The following is a 10,862-nucleotide window of genomic DNA, read 5'->3' as shown; positions in this document are numbered from 1 at the left end:
TACACACACACACACACACACATATATGTGTGTGTGTGTGTGTGTGTGTGTGTGTGTGTATGGTGTCAAACAATCTCTTCTATCTGTAAAATTTTCCAGGAAGTATTGAGTCATATTAAAGAGGCAACGATAACAGATGACAGATTTTAGTGTGGTATCTTGACCTTTCTTCTTCCACTTTCTGATTCCGGAGGTAGTTCTACATGTTCCTTGAGATCTTGGAACTCCCAGGGGGAGTGAGTGGGTTGATGGCTACGGGCATGTCTGTGAAGATCTGGAGATGAGAAAATTACCAAAAGAGCCCCAAAGAACCAAGGCCAGGCTGACCTTTATGTTTTTCTTTGCAAATTTCCTAGAGCTTCTACCTGTCTTGAATTACAACGTGATGTATTTTTTCCAAGTTGACTTATGTTTGTAGGCAGCTTGACGTGAATGCAGTGGGTCCTGACATGAGTTTAAATCTCTAAATGCAGAGAGATTCGACGTAACTCAGAGTCTTACTCTAACATTGCCCATTGACCAGTAAATTTGGAGATCAATTACCTTTAAAATTTCACCATTCCCAGGCTTGCCTTCAGACTTAGACAATCTTCTTACCTACAAATTTGACTGCAAAACTACTCAGATTCTAAATTTCTAAAAACTCTAAAAGTGGAGAATTGGGAGGAGGAAGAGTATGTTAGAAAAACTAAGTAGGGGGGGGCATTTTAAAAATCTGGCATCTGAAAGTTGTAATCCTAAAAGCTTATTTTAAATTCCAGCTAAAATGAATCATCTTTATTTAATGCTCCTATTAAAAATGAATGGAATACAACTGCAAACACGTTAACATTAACACAGATACTTAGGAGGCAAAAAAAAAAAAGTCACAATTTTCTGGTTTACAATGAAATAAAGATGCTTCAAAAAAAATTTTTAAGGAAAAAGTGTTACTTGGCACAAACCATGTATTCGTTACCCATCTGTCATCACTTCACTTACTATTTTTCAAGTAATGAAAATTCCTCTGTGTATTCTACATTTCTTTTCTTGAAGGTCATTGACAGTGCAGATGATAAGTCAATACAATCATAAAAGCACAAAGACAACAGATAGCATCTCACATACCATTTAACAGCCAAGGTCCAATTCTGTTTGGAACCTCTTACACCCAACGTTGCTCAGAGAAATTCTAGTTCATTTGAATAAGATTCAGTGCATAATCAGGCTGGAAAAAACAGAGGAATCGGACTTAAAAGAGGTGCCAGCTTAGTTCACAAACTGGAGAAATTCATACTTATCAAACAAAAAGGTTGAAACGTCATGTTTGGGATGAATTATGTTTTATAGGAGCATATTCCAATAAGGCTAGGGTTCTACATGAAGGTCGAAGGTTGTTGCAAGCATCTCTTTCCCTAGAAAATTCCAAATAACAATTGAGATATTGAAGCTCTTCATCCATCGGTAAGACAATAAACTCAGCAAATAGGATTATAAATAATGCACCCCAGAAAACGTTTCAAAAATCTTCTTCCCCGCTCCCTCCCTGCAGAACCCTCAACTTCAACCCTGAGGAGTAAGGAGCGACATCTATCACGTCACGAGAAACAATTCTAAATGCAAAATGATATGCTTCTGGAACAGCAAATCTACGCCTCCATGCATGGCATTCGTTATGGAAGCCTGATGATGCAAAGAATGAGTAAGGACTTTGGCTTCAGAGAAATACGGTTTCCTTTGCTTTTCACCTTCCTCTTCTCCAACAATTATTTGCCTTTGTGAGGCCTCAGTTTCCTCGTCTGGAAAATGGAATAATAATACCTCACAACACTTGAAGGTCAAATGAGATGTCCACACACTAAAGCACAAAACACAATGGCATTACCTGAGGTTGCTCACCAGGGCTACGTCTTCCCATTGGTTTCCTTTTCTGCGATTGTGTCTTGCCACATCACAGCATATTTTCTTCACAGCAAGGGTACCAGCAGTGCGAGAAGAAGCTTCACACGTATGAGGCGGCATCTCAGATTTCTAACTTGGTGACCTATGAATTACCAAAGAGATGAACAGTCATTCACTTCATGAGGACTCAAGCCTTTGAGACCAAATTAACATTTATCTGTTCTAAGCAACTCACTGGATAAATTGTCAGGGAATGTTGAGAGAAGAGAAACTGCTGTTAGACAAATATGATTTTGATCAAATGAGCTAAGCTTCTAGGATTTTTGCTTTACGATTTAGGCAGAAATATACATGTCAGTGAATCAGCGCTGGGTACCTTAATGTTCTGTTTTGGGGATTCCTCTGCAAAGGGTCCATCCTTATAAAACCCGGGGTTTAGCCTGCTACTTAGAACAAAGTATCACAACGACAGTTAAAATATTGAAACTCCCCATACATCGGGAAGATAACAAATACCACCAATAAATTCATAAATAATACAAACCAGAAAACACTGCCGTAAATCTCTTCCTCTCCCTGTTCCCAGTGAACCTCCGACTTACTTCCCCGAGGCATTTGAAAGAGTGACCGGGGTATTAAAAATAGAGGTGTAGCAAGGTGAGCAAAAAAGAGACAGCTGATCACTCGGAAAAAAATAGGCGTCAGCACTTACCAAAATAGTATCCCGATGAGTGCACAAAAGGAAACTTTTGCAGGGTCCTTGGCTTTATGAATACTGAAAAAAAAAAAAAAGGAGAGAGAGCATGTATTAACCAATCACACCCCCCGCATTAAAAGCAGCTGGGCTGAGGAAAGACGAGTCATGGCCAAAATAGTAAATAAGACCTTTTCAAGCCCAGCACCCAAAGTCTATCTGACACAAGGGGCCACAGCATGCTACTTGAAATGATGTGCTTCCTGCCTAGGAAATGATATGGATGGCTGTACCTGACTGCATATAACAGTGGTATAATGGCAGGCTGTGAAGGCTGCTTTATTTGGTAATTGTTTGGAAATAGATCTCTGTGCTAGCTACATAATTTCAAACAGGGATGCTATATCATCTGAGGGCTTCAAGTTCTATTCACCTGGAAAATGTAATCTACAATGAGGGGGGAGAAAAGTGTATAACAGCACGACCGTGATGTCTCTACGAGGCGAAAATGCCGACAGGAGGAACCGCACGCTGATTTAAGTGCTGCTGTCCGCATTTGCTTCCTGTGGGCCCCAAGGACCAATACACTCTTCCAGGGAAGCAAATTTGGGTCTTACAGACAGACAAAGCTCCTAGAACTGATTATTCAGTCAAGTCCCCAGGAACTCTTAACACATTTCATAGTTTTCAATTTGTGAGAATGGTCCTACTTATCCAGAAACCTCCCCTCTGTCCCAGAAATAGAATCCATCAACAAAAAAATATCACAACAGCCAAAAAAAAAAAAAAAAAAAAGAAAGAAAGAAAAGAAGAAGAAGAAAGAAAGAAAAAGAAAAGAACAAAAGGAGAATTAAATGTCTGCCTATTTACTGTTTTCTCATCCAGCTGTCCATCCAAAAAAAAAACAAAAAACAAAAACAAAAAACATCATTACTTAGTGGGACCATTCTTAGCAGTTGCAGTAAATGACTCACTAAAATGTTGCCGAGTTGGGATCTCAGATTCTACCGATTCTGATAACCAGCTTTGCAGAAGAAGTCATCCCTGGACAGTTTGTATTTAGAAAGCGGATCTAAGACAAATGTACTAAAAGAGCTGGAGAGGGGCGGCTGGGTGGCTCAGTTGGTTAAGCGTCTGACACTTGGTTTCAGCTCAGGTCATGATCTCATGGTTTGCGAGTTCAAGCCCCACATTGGGCTCTGCTCTGACAGTGTGGAGCCTGCTGGGGATTCTCTCTTACCCTTGCTCTCTGCCCCTCCCCCACTCACTCTTTCTGTCTCTCTCGAAATGAATAAACTTAAAAAAAATTTTTTTAGAGAGCTGGATATGAAAATTCAAGTTGTTCATATGGGTTTTACCTCTGATATACAAGTTCCGATATATCGGGATACTTGAAATTTTCACCGTGTCTTCTGACATTGTCACTTGGAATTTAACACCTGTGTTAATGTTATCGCTGGTCCTAATACTCTTGACCAATGACTCAGACAAGGCTATAAGAAGAAGGAACCTTAAAGAAATTGTTATTCTTTAAATCTGACATATACACCTACTCTGCCAATTTCTGCAAGCATTTAAAAATTTGAAACACATATAAAGAAGCAAAAATGAAAAACGATAGGTACAAAGCAAAGGGAAAGGAAGCTGGTTAATCATTAAATGCTGATCTGGGTCACAAGAAAGTTAGTAGAGCCCAAAGGAAAGATTCAGTGGACTGAAGGGAGTTTCTACTTTATTTCACTTCACATACTCTGTTCCCTTTGCGTTCCAGACACTGCCCTAAGCCCATGGGTACAAATGTGAATGACTCCAACTCCTTACTCTCAAAGACCTCTCAGTTTACTAACAGAGAGGAGATAAAACACAAGCTTTTGCAAAACCCATAAGAAGAGTATTGCAAGGGGAGCATCCATGTAGATAGGGATGGAGACAGGAAGGAAACCTGACTCTGATGCCAGAGGACGCTGGAGGGGTATGAAGGTTTAAGCAAGGCTCAAGCACAGAGGAACTCATACTTCTCCCATCACAAGGGAGAGGGAGATTCTGCCTGAGACAAGTGATAAGGGGATCAAATGATGTCATTTGCAGCAGTGGATGAACAAATATCTCACCGTTGACCTAACCTCTGTGGCCATAGTAACATGACCAGAGTGCCTGGGAACAGGACAGGAGCCCAGGGCTCTGCATTCCCAATCCACCCTTTGCCACCGGGCCGCTGAAACAGGTGTATCATCAGGTTTGACCACAGCACAGTGAGGTGCCTTCTTTCATGCCACAAAGTACATGAAGGGATGTGCGTCTATGTGCACCCAGGGGAAGTGGAGAGATTCCAATGGCCAACCCCAAATGTCATTTAGACTATGATGCCACAGAGATTAGACTCCAGCTCCTTGTGGTGCTAATTTCTCACACATCATGGCGGTGATCTCACTGGGTAGAAATGGTTTATTAAAGCAACTCTTTCCAACTGAAGTTTTCATCTAAGTTACTTATGACAAACCTCTCTGATTTTCCTCAATGAACTGAATTACATGAACCGATCACTGTTTTTTATTTCTCCCTGCATTTTATATCAACCAAGGAAGCCTCCATCAAATCATGGGCAATAGAGTATAAACTCAAAAAACCTCCAACTTTAGATATGAATAAAGTCCTGAAGGGATACATCTATGGCGATTCCTTGTAAGATTATGAGTTTTGTCATGCAGCACACTCATAATCTGCCAATAACCCTCCTCCAAGACCACTACTGTAATAATATACTCAGTTATGGTCCCTAAAAAAGGAAATAGGGAGTGGGGATAAAAGTCATGTGGCATGCCCAACCAATCAAATTTTACCATGTATCCTCTCCCGTCAGATCTGAATGTTATCACTAAAATCTATTTGTAAAAGCCATAGTAATGGGTCCTGTGGCATCCATTATTGTAGTGAAACTATTTCTCTTTTTCACAAGAAAAGATGGGGTTTGTGTGAGTTTTGTTCTCATATGAAGCATTATAAGGTATCCATGAACCTTCAGAAACATGAACTGCCTTTCAGAAAAAATACAACAGTGAACACCTCTAAACCCCCTGATTTAAACTTAAACTCCTCTTGCTTAGAAATCATGCTTACTGGAGCACCTAGATGGCTCAGACGGTTAAACATCTGACTCTTGATTTCGGCTCAGGTCATGGTCTCATGGTTCATGAGTTTGAGCCCCACACGAGATTCTCTACCTCTGTCTCTCTCTTCCCCTCCCCTGCTCACTCTCTCTCTCTCAAAATAAACAAATAAACATTTAAAAAAAAGAAATAAAGAAATCATGCTTACTTACAGTCTACCCTGGAAACACCATTTATACTTTGATTCATTCATCAAAAAATTTAAATAGCTACTATGTATCAGGCATTATTCCAGATATTTGGGATATATCAGAAAACAAAACAGACCAAGATCTCTGCCACCACATTCTAGAAAAACAACTCTGGGTTTAGGACCAAAGTGACATTACAAAGAAATGATGAACCCATCAATAAATAGTGCTATCCATCTGGAATAAAATTAGATCCCTACCTTATACTGTACATAAAAACAATAACAGAAATTTTCAGACTAAAATGTAAAAGATACTCTAGTAGGAAAGTAGGAAAAAAATACTGAACTATAAGACAAGTAGGAAAAAAATACTGAGCTAGAAGACAAAGCAAAATCCATGTTGTTCTATGTGACTATATAATAAATCAAAGCTTCTGCAAAGTAGGAAAAAATACTGAACTAGAAGACAAAGCAAAATCCATGTTGTTCTATGTGATTATATAATAAATCAAAGCTTCTGAAAAAAAAAAGCAAAAACAAAAAGAAAACCAAAAAGCACAGCAACAAAAATCGAGCTACAGGTTGGAAGAAGGTATATAATCAGGAAAGAATTTGTATCCAGAGTGCATATAGCATTTCCTACAAATTAATGGGAAACAAAGATTAAAAGTCTGATTTTTAAAATGGGAAAGCAACATGTGCAGTAATTCATAAAAGAAAAAAATCTGTGGAGCCAATAAACTTATGAAAAAGTCATCAGCCCCTAAAGTTACAGGGACAACACCAAATAAAGCAGCAAGGAAGGGTGCCGGGGTGGCTCAGTTGGTTAAGGTTCTGACTTTGGCTCAGGTCATGGTCTCATACTTCCTGGGTTCGAGCCCCGCGGCGGGCTCTGTGCCGACAGCTCAGAGCCTGGACCCTGCTTCAGATTCTGCGTCTCCCTCTCTCTCTGTCTCTCCCTTGCTTGCGCTCTGTCTCTCTCTCTCTCTCAAAAATAAATAAACTTAAAAAAAAAAAGCAGCAAGATGTAATTTCACACCCATTAAGTTGGCAAACATTTTATTTTATTTTTATTTTATTATTTCACTTCATTTCATTTTAAAGTTTATTTATTTTGAGAGAGAGAGAGAGAGAGAGGAGAAGAAGAAGAAGACACAGAGACAGAGGGAGACAGAGAATCCCAGGCAGGCTCCACACCAGACAGGCAGAGCCCGACATGGGGCTCGATGTCATGCACCATGAGATCATGACCTGAGCCAAAAGACACTTAACAGACTGAGCCACCCAGGCGCCCCGTGTTGGCAAACATTTTAACTTCTGAGGATACCAAGTGTTGATGAACATGTGGAGCAGCAGGACCTCGCCTTCCCTTCTGAGGAGAGAGGAGACCGCACAGACACGTGCCGAGCAAGTGGGCAACATCTAGCAAAGAGTTGGCGTGGGTGCTCGAGGAGAGCTGGCTGTGAAAGTTCTTTGCACACTGCGTGTCAAGAGCAAATGCTGGGGAGTGAAGTAAATGTCCCATGAGCAGGACATTTCAGAGATTATAGCACATTCAGCAATGGAAAACTGTGACCGTTAAAATGAATAAACTTGGGTCACCTTTAATTGACACGGAGAGCCTTGAGAAACACAATAGTTAAAAAAAAAAATGAGTTGCAGGAGGAAACAAAGAATAATGATAACATATCCTTTCAAATTCTACAAGAAAAAGGGCTAAATATTTATAGAGGTTTAGATTAGGGGCGCCTGGGTGGCTCAGTTGGTTGAGCATCCAACTTCGGCTCAGGTTATGATCTCTCAGTTCATGAGTTTGAGCCCCGCGTCGGGCTCTGTGCTGACAGCTCAGAGCCTGGAACCCGCTTCAGATTCTTTGTCTCCTTCTCTCTCTGCCCCTCCCCCTGCTCACGCTCTGTCTCTGTCTCTCTCAAAAATAAAAAGAAACATTAAAAAAAACTATAGAGGTTTAGATTTGTATACAAGTATTTCTAAAAACCGTTAACATGAAAGACATTAAATTCTTGGGTGTGGGGACTGGGGAATAAGGTTAGGGGGGGAGTGTAGTGCTGTCCTCAATTCTAACTGTAATGTTTTGTGTCTTTAAAAGTATCTCAAGCGAATATCACACAAATCTTCAGATTTAATAAATCTGTTTAGTAGACATGTTCATGCTCCCAAAGGTAGCCTCTGTCCTTGTCTACAAATGTGAAATATTTCCTAATAACATTATTGATATTTGAAGAAGAGGGAAAATAAAATACAGTTGGGTGAAATTGTTCCCCTGTACCTGAAATAAGGGAAAGAGAACTTGAGACCGTGCATTCTCACTCTCTCTTTGATAATAAAACAAATTAAGAGTGCCTGGGTGTCTCAATCGGCAAAGCATCTGTCTGTTGATTTCGACTCAGGTCATGATCTCACGGTTCATGGGTTTGAGCCCCACATCTGGCTCTGCACTGACAGCAGGGAACCTGCTTGTGATTCTGTCTCTCTATCTGCCCCTCCCCCACTCACTCTCTATCTGTCAAAATAAATACAAGTAACCTTGAAAAAAATAAGAAAATAAAACAAATTAGGGGCGCCTGGGTGGATCAGTAGGTTAAGCTTCTGACTTCGGCTCAGGTCATGATCTCGCAGTTTGTGAGTTCGAGCCCCCCATCGGGCTCTGTGCTGACAGCTCAGAGCCCGGAGCCTACTTTGGATTCTGTGTCTCCCTCTCTCTCTGCTCCTTGCCCTCCCTCACTTGTGATCCCTCTCTCTCTCTCTCTCTCTCTCTCTCTCTCTCTCTCCAAAATAAATACACATGTAAAAAGATAAATACAAAATAAAAATAAAATAAAACAAATTAAAAGAATTGGGCCATCCTCTTTCTACTTTCTACTCCCCACCCCCCACGTTGACATGTTGGCTCGTGTCCAGTCAGCCCAAGGACCATTTGGACCTACAGAGAAGCCCACTCGTAGGAAAAGCCTGGGAGCCGACAAGTAAAGGTCCAGTAATGCTCGACCTTGCAATTAACAGGGAATACAAGTTTCAGGGAGCATTCTGTCTTCCGGCACCCTTTTAATTCCTACCATTGTGGCAATTCGACAAGAAAGAAAAGAAACATAGTATGGTCTTGGCCTGAGAAAATAAACATGGAGATCATTTTTGCCAGGCCATCGAAGAGAAATCACAAAGTAGTAAGAGTACATCAGTGCTCTGCCATCTTCTTCCTCCCAGAGATGATCTTACCACTACCTTAAAGTATTTGTGCCCAATGGTTTAATCTATTCACTTTAATTTCTACAGCTGATAGGTACCTGTGTCATCTTGTCTTAGGCATTTCCACATTGCTTCCTTTGACAAACGATCCCACTCTTACAAAGGTGAGGAATTCAGCCCAATCTTATTTTCCACGTTGTGCTGATCTCGGCCAATATAACCTATGAGTTTAAACACAAATTACTGTTTTACTACATTTTTATGTTATACAGAGTATCTTTCAAGGATGATTTTTAATGCTCAAGGATTATCTAGATAGTTCTATATATTTAACTTGTATAAATGAATAATATAGTCTTTTTTTACTCAGACCTCCTCAATTTTTACTTCTTCTTTTTGACTTTTGATCATTAGGAGCTGTGCCTTCCAAACTTTAATGTACGTACGAATCACCTAGGGATCTTGTTAAAATGCAGATTCTAATTTTGGTAGGTCTTGGGAGGGGCTTGATATTCTGCATTACTAACTAGCTCCCAGGTGGATCTGATGCATCACTTTTCATCACCAAGGAGCTCAAGTACATTTTTCAGTGATACTCAAGTAGTGTGTTTTCTGCGTCTTTGCATATTTGAGAATGCATGTCTATTGTTTATACATGTGAATAACGTTTTCACAGTTAGCAACAATATACTTGAAGACAGATTTTTCTCACAAATATCTCTTTAGTAGATGCCCTATTATCTTCCAGGGTTCTGCCTTGCAGGGAATATTAAGACTCACCTTATTTGAGCCCTTCGAAATGCAGCACTAACTTTTTTCCTGCCTGGAAGCTTGCAAGAGATTTTCTTATATCACAAGAATTCAAAATTTTGCCATAATAAATCTTGATGTGTTTCTACTTTCATTTCATTTGGTGAAGACCACAGTGAGCATTTTTAATTTGATATTTAATTTTTATAACGTTTATTTGTTTTTGAGAAGAGAGAGACAGAGCATAAGCGGGGGAGGAGAGAGAGAGAGGGAGACACAGAATCTGAAGCAGGCTCCAGGCTCTGAGCTGTCAGCACAGAGCCCGATGCGGGGCTTGAACTCACAGACCACGAGATCATGACCTGAGCCGAAGTCGGATACTTAACCTACTGAGCCACCCAGGCACCCCTTAATTTGATATTTAAAACTTTTTTTCATGCTTATGAGAAAATTTGTAGTCAGCACTGATTAAGACATGTGCCCTATATTTTTTTATTTACTTATCAAGAATATATGTTTTCCTTTAGTTGGATCATTTCCCTTATTCTTCATACTTATTGATTTCATCACTTATAGCTGAAGATTTTAATATAATAATTGACAGAACTAGACAGAAAGACAGTAAGAATCCAGTAACTTGAAGAGTCTGAGCCGACTTGAGGTAAGTGACTTTTATACAATGTGTGATAAATGTCCTTACAATGAAATATGTTAGAACCACGAAAATGACAGATGTATGGCTATATTTTCTATATTTGCCCACATCAATGAATCTTAGAAGCAAAGTTGAGGAGGGGGAATGCATTTCATAAAAAAGTAACTTCACTATAAAACTGTTTTCATAAAAAGAAGCAAAACTAAATAATATATTTTTTAAGATATATATATGTATATATACACATATATATGTATATATATGTGTATATATATGTATATACTATAGTACTATTTACTATATATACGTATATATACACATATACATATATATGCATATATATATACATATATATGTATATATATGTATATATATATA

This window comes from Panthera uncia, assembly GCF_023721935.1.
Source record: "Panthera uncia isolate 11264 chromosome A1 unlocalized genomic scaffold, Puncia_PCG_1.0 HiC_scaffold_17, whole genome shotgun sequence".
NCBI lineage: Eukaryota > Metazoa > Chordata > Mammalia > Carnivora > Felidae > Panthera > Panthera uncia.
The sequence above is the reverse complement of the archived record's forward strand: the minus strand, read 5'-3'. Positions refer to the sequence as shown.